Source organism: Rattus norvegicus, chromosome 14, assembly GCF_021556685.1.
Source record: "Rattus norvegicus strain SHRSP/BbbUtx chromosome 14, alternate assembly SHRSP_T2T, whole genome shotgun sequence".
NCBI classification, from domain to species: domain Eukaryota; kingdom Metazoa; phylum Chordata; class Mammalia; order Rodentia; family Muridae; genus Rattus; species Rattus norvegicus.
This window is the reverse complement of record NC_141547.1, coordinates 62,549,658-62,568,143: the sequence shown is the minus strand read 5'-3', so window position 1 is coordinate 62,568,143 and position 18,486 is coordinate 62,549,658. Positions and strand designations below refer to the sequence as shown.

Below are 18,486 nucleotides of genomic sequence, written 5' to 3'. Positions count from 1 at the left end.
CTTCATGTGGGATTTGTATCAGGCACCAGGATACCAGGCTCCTGGTGATCTGGGTACCTGAGGGTGCTTCATGCCACCTCTCTGAACTCCAGCTACATGTTATTGTTCTGCTGATTCTTTAAAAAATATTGTTATTACTTAGTGTGTGTGTGTGTGTGTGTGTGTGTGTGTGTGTGTGTGTGTGCATGTGGAGGGCATCCTCTTGTGTCATCCATCTTTTCTTTATTGGATAGTGCCTCTCATTAACCCAGTATTTAAAAGTTAGGCTCAGCTGGTCCCAGTGATGCTCAGCTGGCCCCAGGAATCTGTCTTTCACCACCTTCTCAGCACTGGGATGACGAACATGTACCATCAACCCCAGTTTTTACAGTGTGGGTTCTGCAGATATAACTCATATTCTTGTGCTTGCATGACAAGCAACTTACTGGCTAAGCTGTCCTCGAAGTTTGTGATCCCACGTTTTTCAGAAGGCCCTTTGGCATAAAGTTGACTCCTCGTTGACAGGTTTGGAAATCAGTCCAGATCGACTCACTGTGGACTCAATGCCCTGATGAAATTTCCTCATACCACTGCCTTGACATGGATTTGATATTCTCCCTTAGAAGAATTCTACAGCAAAATATCCTTCAAAGCCCTTTGAACTTTTCAATAGTGCAGCCAAGCCACAAAGAAACAATCACCTGTCAGGCTGGTGTTTCAAATATACACTGAAAGCCAGCAGACATTTTTTTTTTTTTGAGTGTGCGGTGTGGATGGGTGTGAATTTTAAAGAGAAATCTGGGCTGGGGAAATGGCTTTATAGGTAGAGGACTTGCTATGCAAGCTTGGGGACCTGTGACCCCGGTGCCGGGCAGGTAGATCCCTGGGGCTTGCTGGCCAACCAGTCTAGCCGAATTGGTACTTAACAGATTCGACAAGAGCCTGACTCAGAAAATAAAGAGGAGAAGCAATTGAAGAAGACACAGAACTGAACCTCTGCCCTTCACATGCCTGCACACACACACACACACACACACACACACACACACACACACACACCATGGGTTGAAATAGCAAATGTGCCCAGTATTGTTCCTACACAGGTGACAAGCAACAGCTGGTGCATGGTATCAGAGACTGTCCTCAGAGCTCCCTGCAGGAGCTGACTGGTTTGGAAGTAAGGTGTTGGCACAGTGCAGACTGCCTGGGCACTGACTGAGATGTAGGGTCTGGGAATGAGCTGGCTGAGGCAGACGATGGCCCACTGGCTCTGTCCAGGCTGCTTCTGTTCCCAGCACTGTTACAGCACAGAGACGTGCAGACCACGGTTTCTCCTTAGTCTATGTGCTATCCCTGTGTCCTGGGAATCTGGAGGGCAGGGTTTCTGTTACTGCTTGGTGTCTGGAGAGTGGAAGGTTAGGGAGGGGATGGTCTTCATTGTCATGACCTCTCATTTTCCTGGGATGAAGATGCTGACTCATGGCAGCTCATGTAGAGCCATGGGTCACCACTCTACACAGAGGACGGACAGAGGGGGTAGTGTGGAGCTGTAGCTTCTTCATCTAATAAGGCAGGGCAACAGTACCTCTGGGCTGAGGGACAGGCTCTACGTAACATACAGGAAGTCTGTTGCACACTTATCACAGTGATACATAAACAAATACTATTGTTCAGGTGTAGGTGTGTGTGTGTCTGTGTGTCCAGGGTAACTCATACTATATGATGGTGTCCAGGCCCATATTCTTGTCTGGACTCTAAAACAGGGCTATAGACTGGGGTGGCCTAGAGGAGGAACACAAGGGTGTGGGTAAGTGTGATGGATGAGGCTGGGTGGGGCTGAATAGGGCTGGGTAGGGCTGTATAGGGCTGTATGGTAGGCCATTTTGTTGGTGGTGGGTTGGGACTTACAGATTACGAGGGTTGTACAAATGCAACTCTCCACCACCCTCCCCACCACTGAGGCTTTGTCCCTGTGGTCCGAGCCACTTGCTGTTCTAGAACTCCGACTGATGGCTTGGCAACTGCTGTCATGCTTGTCATCTTATCATTCTGGAGGTAGAGACAGGATCAAGATCATGAGTCGAGGTCAACCTGTGCTCTATAATGGGACCCTGCCTCAAAACCAAAACAAATGAAGTCAAGGAAGCCTCCAGGTGTGCATCGACTCTGTTCTTAGACAAAGGAGTTGGCAAGACTGCCTCCTTCACAGGGCCTGGACAGTACCTAGCAGAAGACGCTCTCCCTGATGCATGGGTGCTGCCATCTTTCTGTCTTTATATGTCTTCCCTCTGTGATTGCCTGGACTAAATATTTTATCTTCTTCTTATAAGGATGCTAGTCATAGTGGGTTGGGTCTGTCCTGATCTCGTTAAAATCTATCCTTTTAATGAAATCCTCTTCTGAGAACATGTCTCTAGACACAGTGGCAGTCTGGGACCCTAGAATCATGTGAATTGGTGGATGGAGAGACACTCTTCAGTCTGCACAGCAAGGATGCAATGGTTCTTGGAGCTGGGCTGATGCTAACGCCTCCTGGCTCACCTAAGTCACAGAAGACTAGGGAAGGAGTTTTTGGCAAGTTTTGGGAATTTTTGTTTGTTTTGTTTTGTTTTGTTTTGTTTTGCTTTGTTTTGTTTTTCAATAAGCTAGCCCTATGCTTCTGAAGTCCCTTCCTGGCTGAGCCTGGAAATCCCTCCACAGACCCAACCTGGGTTTTCCCAGCTGGCTGCCGTTTTGTGCCCTTCTCATCATTAATTAGTTCTTCTCATCATCAATTAGTTGAACAGCCCTGAACCCAGGGAGTGGCAGTCTTACTTGCAGAGAAGGTCCCATAAGGGTTCATAAGGCTTTGTCTTCAGGTTTTTCCACAAGATACCCAGGGCCAAAGCTGGCAATGGGCAGCGTGAGAAAGCTGGTGCGTTCTGTGAACTTTCAGTGTTCCAACTGTCTCAGGATCAATATTATCCCAATTCCCTTTCACTGTTGATCTTGGCTGTGGAAGAGCAAATGCTCTATTGTGGTGAAGCGCAGCTTGCAATGAGTGATGGGACTGTGTCCACTGCTGCTAGCTTCACTTCTTCACTTGCCTTTGCTTCAGAGAAGGACATTAGGTAATGATTACAGTACACAGCGCCCTGCTTCCTGGCAGCCATTGCTGCAGTGAGCACTTCCATGCCTGTTTGAAAAATCTGAGGCTCAGAAAGGTGAGGCAGCTTTCTCAAGGACACAGAGTGAGGAAAGGAGGAGAATTTTTTCTGACACTGAAGTTTCTACTCTGCTGTTCTTTTCTTTGTCTGATCCAGGGGTGTGGCACCATTTGGGTTCTGTTGGCACTGCAGAGGGGGAGGTCACTGTGCTGACTAAAGAAGGGAACATGGCTTGGAAGGATTCTAACATGCATGGCCATGTGATGCACATCAAGACCCTGTCTCAGAAAACAAGACAAAACAAAACAATGACAACAACAGAACAAAAAAGAAATGTGCTGGAGAGATGGCTGGGCAGTTAAGAGCCATTGGTGTTCTTGTAGAGGACCCAGGTTTGGTTTCCCAAAACATGGCAGTTCACAAGTCTCTGTAACTCTCGTTGCAGGGTGTCTTGGTTTGGATTTCTATTGCTGTGAAGAGACACCATGTCCATGGCACTTCTCTTAAAGGAAAACATTTAATTGGTGTTGACCTGTCTACCAGAGGCTATCCTTGCAGACCTTTGGCCCAGCCTGGCAAGAGGCTTCAAGGGAAGGAGAAAGGGCACAAGCAGGGAGGGGGAAGTGCCCCCACTCTCTGTTCCTCTCGTCCAGGACAGAAGGGTCTTCCAGGTAGCGTGCCAACAGACAAGAGACTCCAATGACACAGCTTCGGTGATGGTGCTGTCCAGAGAGGGAGAGGGTCAGGGCACATTCACTTGCAGCTTTCAGAGATTTTGAAAAGAAAAAAAAGAGCGCCTTTGGGGGTCCAGGCTGCCTGGCGTTTTGATGCTGTCAGTGTGGGTCATAATGGTGTTGGGAGGTAGGGTAAACACGTGCTGAGGATTATCCTGGATTCGCACTGTGGCTGCTTGTGGTATTATTCCTTATAGAAATAATGTCCTCCTGAAAGCACACAGAGACCACGGCCCTGCAGCTCTCCTCCCCATACGAGAATTATGGCTCCCTTAGTATTGCCAGGATGAGATTCTCCGGGCAATGGGAAGCTAAGCCCTTCGGAAGTCGAACGATCCCCTGGCCCCATCTTTGTTTGCATCGTCCTCCCACATGGGTTTAATCCTTTCTTTGAAGAGATGAAAGTCACTGTGATCTGTCAGGACCCCAGGACGTACCATGTGGCTGTAAAACTTCCAGAACTGCTCCACAGAGGTGAAGGCAGCTGATGTTCTGCTCATAGCTCTGTGAACTGGTGGGATGCAGGGGGTGGGGTCCCCTAGAGCACCAAAAGGTGAAGCGCTGCAGGGATGCTCTGCTGGTCCAGGGACAATAGTCTCCCTCCTGCTGTGGCTCTGGCTCTTGGCTCAAACCGTTTCTTCCTTCCCTGTTGTACAAATAATTTAATCCCAACCTAGGGTTTCCACCCCACCTTTGATCATTCAGTTCCCAGATGAGATACACACAGCCTTTAGCACCACCAGAGCTGGGGAGACAGCAACCACCTAAGCTATTAGACTCTACTTTCCTATTGATAACCCCAAATTATTATTCTATGACCATCTGGGCTACTCTTAACTCCTATTGGCCAGCCCTCAGGCCACGTTCTTATGGCTCACCTAACCCATGGTGGCTTCTCCTTCTTCTCTAACTTCTCCTCCTCATGGTTTTCCTCCAGCCCCAAAGCCTATGAAGCCTAAACCCTGCCTATGTGTCTTCTAACCAGCTATTGGTTGTTGGCATCTTTATTTACCAATCAGAAACAATTTGGGGGCAGAGTCACTTGGGGCTGTGGACAGACCCCAGGTCTTGGGGGCCTGCACATGGCATTACAATAGTCAGCAAGACCAAACCTGAACACTTCTCACCACCTTTCTGCATGCCGCTTTCTTTATTCTGATCATGGTCTCCATTGTCACCGTCTTTTAAGGTGTCTCACCGCCTCTGTCACTACTGCTTCACAGTTGTGTGTGTGTGTGTGTGTGTGTGTGTGTGTGTGTGTGTGTGTGTGTGTGTGTGTGTTTTCCAAGACAGTTTCTCTATGTAGCCCTGGCTCTCAGGTAATCAACCTCAGACATTTGCCTGCCTCTGCCTCTGGAGTGCTGGGATTAAAGGCTAAACCACTGCTGGGCCAGAGGTTTAGTCTTTTACTTCCATCTAGGGCTGAGCTGTGGGCTGCTTTGTCACCTACAACAGTCACTTATTCTGAGCACTTGTCCAGCTAGGAGTCTCCACAGTCAATGCTGCATAAACGAAGCTTCCTGGACAAAGGCTGGCAGTAGCAACATCTGTGGGCACAAATGCAAACATTTGGAAGGCGATTTGACAGTCACATTATATCCATTCAGCAAACCTTAGCAGTACCTTCCCCACTAGTGCCTATGAACTTACCAGTCACAGGTTTCCCCCAAGTTTAAGGCACTCAAGGTGTGTTCCCTACTGCGGAGTGGCCTTAATTCCAAATGGGAAGTCACTGGTTGCAAGCGTAACTGTGCTAACTTGTGCTAGTAAGCACAGCTTGGCATGCTGATGGCATGAGTACACTGTGTGTACAGGTGAGCAGGACCACTGACAACAGTTCTTCCCCAGCAGACTTTATACTAGACGGTAAAGAGAGGCTTTCCCCTTACTGCAGCCCTATTTCTGCATATCCTGCAACCAGCACACGTGATGTTCTCAGTAACTGATCTTATTGCAGCCAACAGCAATGACAATAATGTGTATTGGAACTTCTGGGGTAGTTAATCCTTAAAAATTTTAAACAACTTTTATTTAGCATGTGTGATAACTTTTGGGAGTTATGTCTCTTCGTACATTGTGGGTTCCTGGGATCAAACTTTGTCAGGCTAGCACAGCACTTTTACCTGCCAAACCATCTTGCTAGATACTGTGATGATTATCTTAGGTCAGCTTGATTGGATCTTGAATTTCCTAGCAAACGAACCCCTGGACAAGTCTATGAAGGAATTTCTAGGTTGAGTTCATTGCATTGGGACCATCATCCGAAATCCTGAATGCAGTCAACAGTCTTCCCTGGTCCAGGGTTCCAGACTAAATAAAGAAGAGAAAGCAAGCTGAGCACTAGTGTCTGTCTGTCTGTCTGTCTGTCTGTCTGTCTGTCTGTCTGTCTATCTGTCTGTCTGTCTGTCTCCTTCCCCTCCCTCCCTAACCCTCCCTCTCCCTCTTCCTCTCCCTGTCCCTTCTTTTCTCTCTCTTCCTCCCCTTCCCTTCCTCTCTCTTGCTCATCTGTCTTCTCTCCCTCTCCTCTTTTTTCTCTCCCTCCCTCCTTCCCTTGCCCTCCTCTCCCCTTCCTCTCCCCCTCCACCTCTCTTCTCTGGTTCCATGACCAAGGATGTACCATGACCAGACCAGCCGGCTCACATTCCTGCTACCACCATGCCTTCTCTGACACAATGGTCTTTGTCCTTGGACTGTGATCCAGGATACACTTTTTCCTCCTTAAGTCGATGTTGTCATGCACTTTGTCACAGCAGAGGGAGACATAACTAATACTTGAGGACTACCTCTTGTTCGGGCATCTGCACATGCCTTCTCTTACCCTCTATGTGCGGGGTACTCTCTGTGTTTCAACACCTTAGCTGATGTTCTCATATCACAGATTGCTGTAGGGTTTGCCCAGTCACGCTTAGGTATCATCTGCACCATATCCAACTATGAAACTCACATGAATATGATCTCACAAGGATGTGACAGCTGTTCCTGGCCCCTGCACCTGTGTGCGCTGATTTTCCACCACTGCACTTTTCCATCTTTTACATGCTTTAAAAAATCTGCACAACAGTCAAGGTTAGTATTGTAGATGGAAGCCTTTTTACAGAGTGTGGGTGGGCACTCCAAAACCCCCTCCCCATGCACTATTCCAGGCAAATGAGAGTTGGTCTCAGGTTTCAGCTGCTAGGGGAATATTATAAACAAAAGGGTAAAGCGAAAAAAACAATAGAAACGTGGGAACAGCAACATGGATGGGAAGAAATACCTTATCATTCTTCGTGAGCTGTTAGCGTCCCTCATCTTGAGGTACTGCTATGTGACTGCTGAACATATCCCATATCTTGGAGGAGGGATAGGAGCTTGGTCTGACTGGCACACTCTGCTTGGTCTAGCTGGGTACTAAGCAGGGGCAAGTTCAAGATCTCATCTGCTGTGCCAGGAGCAGTTATCTGGGTCTGACAGACTGGGCGGTGAGCTGCATCTGGCTGCTGGCCTCCTTCAGTCACACCCAGCTGCTGAAAGGTCCTGGACCAGGCAAATAAGGTCCAGCTTTAGGGCACGTGTAGACATCAATCACATACTCTGGGACGCGCTTCATTGTTCTTCCCTGTGCTGTCCTAGCATTTGTATTTTTGATGACTGACCAGGCTTTAAGGCCTATCAGAGGTTCATGAGCACCGGATTTGGCTCCTAAGTGCATTGTCTCATACCACTTTGGCTCAACAAAAATCCTGCCACATTTGCCTCCACTTGGATGCTCAAAAGTCCCTAGCATGAGAAAACAGTCTCTGACCACAGCCTCATGCTTCCCACAGTGGAGAAATGTACACAGCATTCCCTTGAGAGATCATTGCTCAACCTAGACCAGTGGTTCCCATGTGGGTTGATATCAGATATCCTGCACATCATATATTTACATTATGATTCATGACAGTAGCAAAATTACAGCTATCAAGTAGCAATGAAAATAATTTTGTGATTGGGGGTCAGCACAACATGAGGAGCTGTATTAAAGGGTTACAGCATCAGGAAGGCGAGAACTGGTGTTCCAGATCAACCACACCTTTTCAGCAGCCCCACCATGTCAGACCTCTGTCATTCCCTGTACCCACTGCCCCTGGTGCTCCTGGGGGCTTCCAGGAACCAAGGCACAGCTGCCATCCACCCATGCCCAAACTTTCTTCACATTTGTAGAGGACCAGTCAGCCTACGGTTTAACAGGTGAATCCTGCATAGTCCTCAGCTGCAGACAGACTCCATTAAGGAAGCGGCTAGGGCAGCAGCTCCCTCAGGATACCTCTTTCTGCCATAGCAGCAAACACAAGGGGAATTATCTGTACTTCTTCCACCCCTTTGGTAAACTGTTATTCAGACTCTAAAAGCTCTTCAAAAGCATGTAAGCATAATAATTGGCTTTCTGTGAAATAGTTCCGTAGGATCTCTGGATTGACACGAATCTTGACCGTTTACTTTTTTCCTTGTTTGTTTGAGATGGGGGTTTCTTTGCGTAGCCCCGGATGTCCTGGAACTCTCTGTAGATCAGACTACAGACTGGACTCACAGAGATCCACCTGCCTCCTAGGAGTGCTGGAATTCAAGGCCTGCACCACTACCACCACCACCACCAATACCACCAACACCAACACCTCCACCATCATCATCACCACCACCACCTCCACCACCACCAGCACCACCACCTCCACCACCACCACCACCACCTCCACCTCCATCATCATCACCACCACCAACAACACCTCCACCTCCATCTCCACCACCACCACCACCACCACCACCACCACCACCACCACCACCACCACCTCCACCACCACCACCACCTGGTTACCATTTACCTTTGAGTGACCCAGGGAGACTCCTTTATCTAATTTCCCCCTTTCTCACCCACTCCTGACTGCCTAGGCATCTAACATGCAGTTTCAATGCCAATCTAAGTCATTCAGATTCACTGTAGCCTTTTATACATTAGAAGGCCTGGACTCCACCATGGGGCTCATCAAAGCCTCAAATCCCCCATGCTTATTCTAAGGTCCCTCCTGAATCAACCTCTTTCTTAACTCTTTGGCAAACACAGTCTGATGGAAGGAGGAGGAGGGGGAGGAGAAGAAGAAGAAGAGATTCTTTGTAAAGATGGATACCCATAGTTGCATATTATTAGAGATGCAGGATCAATATAACTGCTACCATAGCAAGGAGGCGTGCAGTGCCATCATGCATTGGAGACGATGGCTACTTTGGGATGATCCCCACAGATACTTAAAGTAATCTTAGCCTCGGTTGCATGTCTTTTCATCCTAGCAGCAAAGAAACTACTTCTCCCGACCCCGTCTTGGTTCTTTCCTAGGGAGATGTGAATGAACATCTGTTCACCATAGACCAGGTATCAATAACAGACCAAAGGAATGTGATGTCTTGGTTAGGGTTCCCATTGCTGGGATGAAACACCATGACCAAGAAGCAAGTTGGACAGGAAAGTGTTTATTCAGCTCATACCCCCATATCACTGTTTATCACCAAAGGAAGTCAGAACAGGAACTCACACAGGGCAGGAACCTGGAGGCGGGAGTTGATGCAAAGGCCTTGGAGGGTGCTGCTTACTGGATTGGGTCCCTTGCCTTGCTCAGCATGAGCACAGTTTATGAGTTATAGAACTCAGGAGGACCAGCCTGAGAAAGGAATGGCACCACCCACAATGGGCTGGGCCCTCCCCCTTGATCACTAATTGAGAAAATGCCTTACACCTGGATCTTATGGAGGCATTTCCTCAAGGTAGATCCCTTTCTCTGTGATAACTCCAGCTTATGTCAAGTTGACACACAAAACCAGCCAGTACATACATCTACCCAGTCATAGCTTGGTGGGCCACTGAATTCAACGGGGGTTCCTTACAGGAGCTCGGACAACTTCTGGGCAGTTAAACCACTGAAGAAGAGCCCTTCCCGCCCTGGTGATTGCAACTCTTCACATAGCCTCATGCAGGGGACGGATCCCTTACAGCTCCTGAGCCTCATGTTCCTCATAACCCATCCCTGCTCACCACAAGGCGATGTTAGTGGGCCCAGCCCTGTATGTGACACAGCAGATGCTCTGATTACAAGAGCACAATGGCTAGGTTATGCCTGGAGAACAGAATCCCCAAACTGGTCACATTCCAAGGTTCTAGGTGGGCAAATTGGGGGTGGGAGGAGAGACACTACCTTATACAAATGCGATGTTTTAAAAAGGAGAAATGAAGCTGGACACGGTGGCACACAACTTTAACTCATAACACAGAAGCAGGCAGAACTCTGTAAATTTGAGACTGGTGTGGTCTATACTGTGAGTTCCAGGCCAGCCAGGGTTGTGCAGTGAGACCCCGAATAAATAAAATCCATAACTTCAGTGAAATAAGTCTTTTAACGTTTGCCTTTCTGGTGTGAGCTAGCACTAAAGCTGGACTCTGGTGCTGATTCATTTTGTAAATTAGAGGGATGGTTTACATGGAGTCTTCATGCAGTCCAACATCACTTACCTGTGTCAGAGGAAGGGGTGAGCTGGAGAGGAGTGAAAGTGTGTTTACCACACACTGAACACTAAGCTGAAGTTGATAGGCCACTCTGTCATCAAGGAGACTAGTCAATCAGATTTATGCTTGCAAAATGTCGATGTTTCTGTGCACTGGTTTCTAAGCTTGTCTCCAGGGGTCTTGAGACAGTTGCATTGTGGGGATGCTCTACTTCAGGAGGAATATGGCATCCATGATGACCAATACTGTCAACTGAAGAAGGTCTATAATCACCCAAGAGATGACCCCACAGGCTTGTCTGTGAGGAAGTTTCTAGAGTGGGTTAGAGGTGAGAAGACCTATTCTGTGTGTACTCTCCCCGGGGCTGGCACTGGTGAACTAAAACGGGAAAGCGAGCTGAGCATAGCGTTTCTTTGTTTCTGCTTCCTGACTGAGGATGCACTGTGACTGAGGAGGTACTTCCTGACTGAAGCGCTGTGGGGCATCTCACGCTCTTGCCATCACTCTCCCATGGTGATAACTGTTTTTAGACTGTGACCTGACAACACTGTCTTCCCCTAGCCAACTTTTGTCAGGTATTTTGTTAGAGCACTGAGAAAAGTAGTTAACATGGCATCTTACAAGGAGTGTCTGAAACAGAGTGTTTGGGCTATCTCAGTCTTCCCTGGTAGCTATAACAAAAATCCAAGTGTTCTCCAAAACATTAGAAAAGCTTTAGACACCACATGAAGTATTTGTTTCATGGATAGTTTATGCATACAGAGGAAATTTTATATACATTTTTTGTTTATTTTTTAGACAGGGTTTCTCTCTGTAGCCCAGGCTGTCCTAGAACTGGCTGTGTAGATCAAGCTGGCCTTAAACTCAGAGATCCTCCTGCCTCTGCCTCCTGAGTGCGTGGGATTAAAGGCACATGCCACCAGGCCAGGGTATTACTTCCTTTTAAATTTAATTTTAAACTATGTATATGTGTATCAGAATGTTGATTTGTGCACTTGAGTACAGTATCCTCAGAGACTAGAAGAGAGTGTTGGGTTCCCTGAGGCTCGATGCAAAGACAATTTTGAGCTCCCTATATGGGTGCTGGGACCTAGCTACCTATATGGGTGCTGAGACCTGAGTCTAGGTCCTCTGGAAGCATGACACTCTTCTAACTGCTACATTGTCTCCCCAGCCCCATTTTTCTTTTGTTATCACATTAGTGTGTGTGTGTGTGTGTGTGTGTGTGTGTGTGTGTGTGTGTGTGCTTATGGATGTCAGAGGGTAACTTGGAGGAGTCAATTCTCTCTTACCATACGGGGCCTAGAGATTGAACACAGGTTGTCAGGCTTGGTGCCAGGTGCCGTTACCCACTGAGATGTCCTGCCTGGCAACCTTCATTACTTCTTATTCCCAATGTAGCTGCCCTGAGGCTTAGGGCTTCCACAAGCAAATACTGTAAAGGATGTGACAAAGTTTTAGTAGTCACTATGAATCAACTTGTACATTTTAAACACAGGCAAGGCTAAGAGGTAGGGTACAGTGTAAGACTCTAGCATGGGTTATAAACCAGACAGAATCCATGATATTTTAGATACAAATCAAAGGGAACCTTAGTTTATCATAGAGCAAACTATGTTCTGGCTTGGGGACTGGGGATGAGTGACAAGATGCACATTATTGTCATCAGAAAGTGCTTCCTGTCAAAGTCCATGGGGGTTAAAAAAAAATTCACTTAAGAACGCTGCTTCCAAATGAAAGGGTTTGGTTCAGACCATCTGACTTCCCAGACCAGCCCTGCATGTACTTACCATGGCCCTTTGCGCAGCTTGCTTCACCCTTTGACTCTGTCCTTTATCAGTGACCTGGGGTCTTCACTGCCCTTCTTGCTATAGAGCTATAGTGGGATGAGCTCTGTGAAGCTCTGAGCATGGGAGACCCGGTGAGCACTCATTAGAGTTGGCTGCTGCCGATACTGAGGAACACACACGGTGGGACTCTTGTCAGATGCCCAGCCAAACTGGAAGAAGAATGCTTAAGTGATAAGTCTGTGGCACTTAAAAGTGCCATCACTCCCTGAAGGCAGAGTTGCTCAATTGAGGAGCAATAACAAGCCGGCTCTGTCGAAGCGTGAGCACAGGAATCCCAAAATTAACGTCCGGAAGTCATCGGCTCCAAATGGGAGCCTTTAGAGGCATTTATTTCCACCGGGAAGATAAATGAGCGGGGACTTTGGGTGGCGATGCGTCAATATGTGGCCATCAATCCTAACTCGTGTACGTCTCTGCTTGAGGCACATCGACAGCGAGAGGTACTGAGAAATCTATGAACCATTCGCAATTTTGTTATGAATCTCAATCTACTCTTTAAAAAAAAAGTCTATAAAAATGAGAAGTCAAAAAGTAAAAAGTTGAGTGTAACATGCTGGTAAGGCCCAGCACTTAGATATTACGGCAGGAGGAGGACGAGTTTGAGGCCAACCTGGATTACATGGTGAGACCTTGCCTCGAAAAAGTCAGAAAAACATTAATAAGCCATAACTAAGATGCTATATCCAACCTTGTCCTTAGAGCTTGTTCATGGGACATTTGCCACAACAGCTCTACACCTTAAGATGGGCTCAGGAGTCTGGTTGATTTTTGTATCACGTTTTGAGGCCTTCCAAGAAGAGCATTTGCATATTTCCCAATAAAAACCATGACAGAAGTCTCACTTAATGGATTCATTAAAGCCATTTGAGAGGGAGAAAAAGAGAAATGAGAAGCATCTTGGTCATTCACTTTCTTAGAATTCTGGAGTCACTGGGATAGACTTGAAGATGGGTTTTCTTAGTAGGATGACAAAAATAATTCTGATCTTTCATTCTGAATGTCATTGTGTTGAAATTCAATAATGACCTTTCTGGGTGTTTTGTTTTGTTTTCTTGTGGTGGTATTGAACCCATGACTTACATGCCCAGACCTTAATGTTATTCTGGTCCCTTGTCCTCCACATCTTTTCCTTTGCTTAGAATCTGTTAAAGGACAGTCATCGATCAGGACTAAGTAGAGACAGTGTTGGGAGAGCTTACTGAAACCAAATCAGTGAAGAATGTTCAACACCAGAGAGGATCATCTCCAACATTCATGTGAGGGCAAACCCGGGCTCATCTACACGCGCCGGTATTGTTTGTGTTGCCAGGAAGGAATTTGGAACTTCATTAACTGTAGCTTTTATTTGAAACTAGACTTCTTTGTTAGATGAGAACAGTACACCTATTTTTATGTGTTTGGCACAGAGAGTTATACGTGTGTTCAGGGTCATGGAATTAGATCAAAAATGAAGCCACAACAGGCAGAGGCCATGGCTCAGGCCTTCACTCAAAGGCCTTTAGTTTACTCTTATCTTTCTCAAGGACTCTGGTTTTGTCTCCATGTACGCCATTATTAGCACCTGCTCCCTCTGCACTGACTACCCCTCCCCCCGACTCCCGCTCTCCCCATCTTCCTGAAGCGCATCTCAAGGTACCTTCTGCTCAACACAGACAGCTCCCAATTAACATGTCATATTTGCCTCAGGATCTGATGCTCTCCGTCTCCTGCCTGACATTGAGCCTCCTGAAGGAGCCCGGAGAGAATGCTGTTTGCTTTATACCTTGTCCTAGAGTATGTGGAGGACAGAGTTGATGCCAGGAGTCTTTCTCCACCTTAGTCTTTGAAATAGGGTCTCTCATTGAACCTGTAGCTCAACAATTAGGCAAGAGTAGCCAGCAAGCTCCAAGGACCCTCCTGTCTCATGTGGCTGAGGTTACAGGTGCACACTGTCATGCCTACCATTTCACTTGGGTCTGGAGAGCCAGATGCAGGGCCTCATGCTTGTGTGGCAAATCCATTAATGACTGAGCCATCTCCTTAGCTCATTTGCACTTACAAACACACATGTCCACATGCATACTCACGAGAACGTCATTACATAGAGATAGAATTGCATCAGACAGCATCCTAGGCAGACGTTAAAGCTTCCCCACCCTGCCTGTCCAACTATGGCTTCAAAAATGTCCTGACCTGTGTGACTCTTGTTCTGTCCTTATTAAAACACCATAAAACTATTACCACTTTGGAACGTAGTATATCGAGTAACTTAAATTTGTGTTCCTGGCCCATAGTCATTCCTATTTGTCTCCGCAACAAACCCTTTCTTATTTCCTTGGAGGCCAGAGCTGTATTTTTCTATTTCCCTCGGAACAGAGCAGACAGCTGCCTCACTGGGCTTCAGGGGGCTCATTAAGATTACAAGCCTCCATATCAGACATAGGATAGGGAAGTGCCAGCTGCTTCTCGGGCCAAGGTGATTTTCCCACTGGGAGCTGAATGTGTTGGGCTGAAGGTTCCTTGTGCTATGACTTGGGAAGATGGGAAGAGGAGGGGGAGTAGTCAGTGCAGAGGGAGCAGGTGCTGTTTGTAGAAAGAATCTCTCGTGCAGGGCGTGGATGCATCACCTGCCGGTAAAAAGCTGATGGTCTATTAGCTGAGGCAAGAAACCGGAAGTGGGAATCCTGGTAGGGAGAGAAAAACTCCGGGTTAGAGTCAGGTGCCAGAAGAGATTGGTCCTGAACTCTGAGGAGACAGAGGCATGAATGTGAGAGGTAACCAGCCACGGGGCCCACGTAGAATAGAATAAACAGGCTAATTAAGTTATGAGCTAATTGAGGAGTGAGTCAAAGCTTGTGGCCTAGGCATTTATTCTCAAATAATAAGTTTCAGAGTCGTTATTTTTAGGAACTGGGTTGCGGGTGGAAAAGCCTATGGTTACAGCTGAGAAAGATGGGAGACCCAGGGGCCTCACAGGCAGCCTTGAATGATGTCCTCTGCCTGTTGTGGCTTCATATTTGGTTTAATTCCATGACCCTGAACACTCGTCTACTTTTCCTGTGCCTCAGTTTCCTCATTTGTAAATATGAGGATAGAAAAGCCAGAATTAGGCCATGGAAATGGCTTGGTAGAGTACTTGCCTAGCATGCAGGAGGCGCTGGGTTTGATCATCAACACCACGTTAAGCGAGCACGGTGGCCCGTGCCACTGGAGATGGAGGCAGAAAGATGAGAAGTTCAAAGCAGCCCTCCACTGTAGTGGATTTGAGGGTGGCCAGGGATCCTGAGACTATCTCAAAACAAGACAAAAACACTGAAGAAGCTCGAATCTATTTCCTCGAGTTGATCTGGAAAGTAAATGGAAAAATGAATGTGAAACTCAGAATTGTGACCTGTGCATAGAAAGCACTCAATAAAAATTGCCAGCCTCACAGTAGGCAAGGGATTTGCTAAGGTTTTGTTTGTTCACAGCTTTTGTGAGGTTTCCCTCCTGCGCCTTGTTTATCATTTTGGCTCGCCATTATACTAGGAATCGTTTAAAAGCAATCTCAGATGGGTTTATACAATACCAGGGGAAGCTAATTAGTATTCAAATGCACGAAGCCTCCTTTATGCTCAGATAATGAGACAGCTATTCATTGACTCTGGCTTTAATTGTTAGTCTTGGTACATGAAAGTGCTGTCCCAATCTCGGCTGCTGTCTTGTCGTGAAAGAGCTCAGAAGGAGACATGCTGTTGGGATGGACACAAGCGCCAGACATTTTCACACACCCATGACTCATGGCTACAGTCAGGGGCAAGCACTATTGATTACCTCAGCGATGAAAAACACACAAACAACTGGTTTTGTCTGCGGTTAGAGGGACCAGTCATGGTTACTAAATTTGGCTCGGGCTCATCCTTTCTGTGAAAGTCTGCCTCAGATTAGAACTCAGATGTCAGTCATAAAGGAAACTGCAATGCGTGAGTATTCATTTCTCCAGCATCCAGTGGGCACCAGTGGAATGGCTGAGCCTCTTGGCAGCCTGCTAACTTCACATACACCTTAGGTGAAATGGAACCTGAAATTCTTTCTCATTTACTATGTGTTTGTAACTTTTAAAGGTTTATTTGTATGAGTACACTGTAGCTGTCATCAGACACACCAGAAGAGGGCATCAGATCCCATTACAGATGGTTGGGAGCCACCATGTGGTTGCTGGGAATTGAACTCAGGACCTCTGGAAGAGCAGTCGGTGCTCTTAACCGCTGAGCCATCTCTCCAGCCCACATGTTTATAATTTAATAGGACTACTTGTTTGTAAATTAATAGAGTGAATTACTTTCTTTTACTCCCAAAGGTCCAGGGTCTTGGGACTTTTGAAAACCTGGACAGTTGGCCCTGCCCATAAGAAACAGGCCCAGGGTCTAGAGATGCAGTTTATTTTGTAGAACACCTACCTAGTGTGTATGAAACTCTGGGTTCGATATTTATCAACACAGAAACCAGGCGCAGGCAATGCCCCTGTAATCCCAGCATTGGGAGGTAGATGATCAGAAGCTCAATGTCATCCTTCAGGTACCTAGGGAGTTGGAGACCAGCCTGGGGTACAAGAGATGCTGTCAAAAACCAAACTAAACCAACCCAAACAACCACAGAAGACTCAGACCTGTCCCTCCAGTTGGCAAGACTTTGACCTTGTAATAACTCAAGATGCCCTTGTTGGAACTTCCTTCCTGGCCTTGAGGGCAGGTCCCTCACCTGCTCTTGCCTAGCTGCTCTGCTTGCTCAAGGGTTCATTTCAACGAGGATTTTAGCAGCTTTGACCACTCCAGTTTTCACTATCATTTGGAGCCCTCTTGGGAATTCCTTTGTACTCCTCAGTTCCTGCCTCTTTATACATTCCTGGTGAGCCACTGTTTAATCCACCAAGTGGGTAAGGCCACTTCGGGGTCTGCCATGCATTTGATCATGGACGCCTTACCCTGCCTGATCCTCAGGTTCCCGACTTGACAAGTAGGAAAAATAAACACCTTCATTGGGTCACAGGGAGAGTATGGATTCGAATGAGGTAGTGGACATGAGCCAGAATTTTAAAAGTTTGTTAATGTCACAGTGTATTGAACCCCTTGCTCTATTCAAGGCTTCTTGGAAGTTGCAGGTCTGGAGGAAAAACAGTCAAACACCTGCATCCACAACAAGCTCCTGAGTGTGACTTTAGCGCCATCGATCACCTGAACAAGCGTCTAGGACCTGGAAGACAGGGTGGAGAACTCTCCTTGGGCACTCAGGGGAACTTCCTAGGGGAGGTCCTGTTTGAAATGGAGGGTCAGCTCAAAGTCATCACCGACTATATTCATACAATGCATTCATACAATGATAGTCATTGTAGTTCAAGGCCAGCCCAGACTACATGACCCAGTTTCAGAATATCCAAACCTTTCAAGGTGGGAAGCAATGTCACATCTGAGTTTCTTGTCAGCACAACCACTTACAACACCAGGAGTCCTCGGTAGACAGCATGTTCTGAAGAGCATCCCTCCTTTTTCATGGATAAAGGTGACTCTGAAGCTATGTGCTTTAGTTTCTCTAAGGACTGACCACTTGGTAACCCTCTGGCTGTCAGTTGGGAGCCCAACTGTGTGTTTGGCGTTTGGCCTCATTCCTCAGAGAGAGCTGACCAGGAATTTGACCACTCCAGAAGCATCTAGAGTTTGAACCTCTACAGACTAAGTGATAGTCCCCAAGGGCAGGGGTGGGCAGGGAGAGGATGTAAACAGTCACTTCCTACCCTCTCTCCCCTCCAGAATTTGTGTCAACCTTGAAGGGACTTATCTCCTTCAGGTTAAGGAGGGAGGTTACACAGGCACCTGGCAAAGGTCAGTGAAACCTGGACCTGCGGTTTGTCTCCATTCCTGAGTTACTCAAGTTCCTTTGAAGGCCAGCTTAAGCAAGAGGCTGAATTTGGCTGACGGAGTATTTTCAAGAGTGGCATGCGGCAAGAAGGAAAGAGGAGGCTGCGTTGCCAAATGATTAAAGAGTGCTTCTGTCTGAATATGGTATTTTCTTTAAAAAAAAAAAAGTTTAAAAAGACTCTTGAGAAACGGACACATCCACACAAGAGAGCGAAGTTCAAACAGAGCAGAGTCGATTGAAATTGCCACATTTGTGTATGTATTTTTTATATTTATATATATACATGAAATCTTTGTGGTGTAACAGACAGTGTTGCCTCTTATTTTGTAGTAATAAACCTGGCTGAACCTTCCTGTTTTCATCCTGGCTGAGAGACTATATTAGATTTTATG

General features: G+C 46.9%; 1 pseudogene; it reads right to left on the bottom strand.

Moving 5' to 3' along the window:
- Positions 1-3,867: 3,867 nt before the first annotated feature.
- Positions 3,868-5,044, bottom strand: Eif4e2-ps1 (eukaryotic translation initiation factor 4E family member 2, pseudogene 1; annotated as a pseudogene).
- Between the last annotated feature and the right edge of the window lie 13,442 nt (positions 5,045-18,486).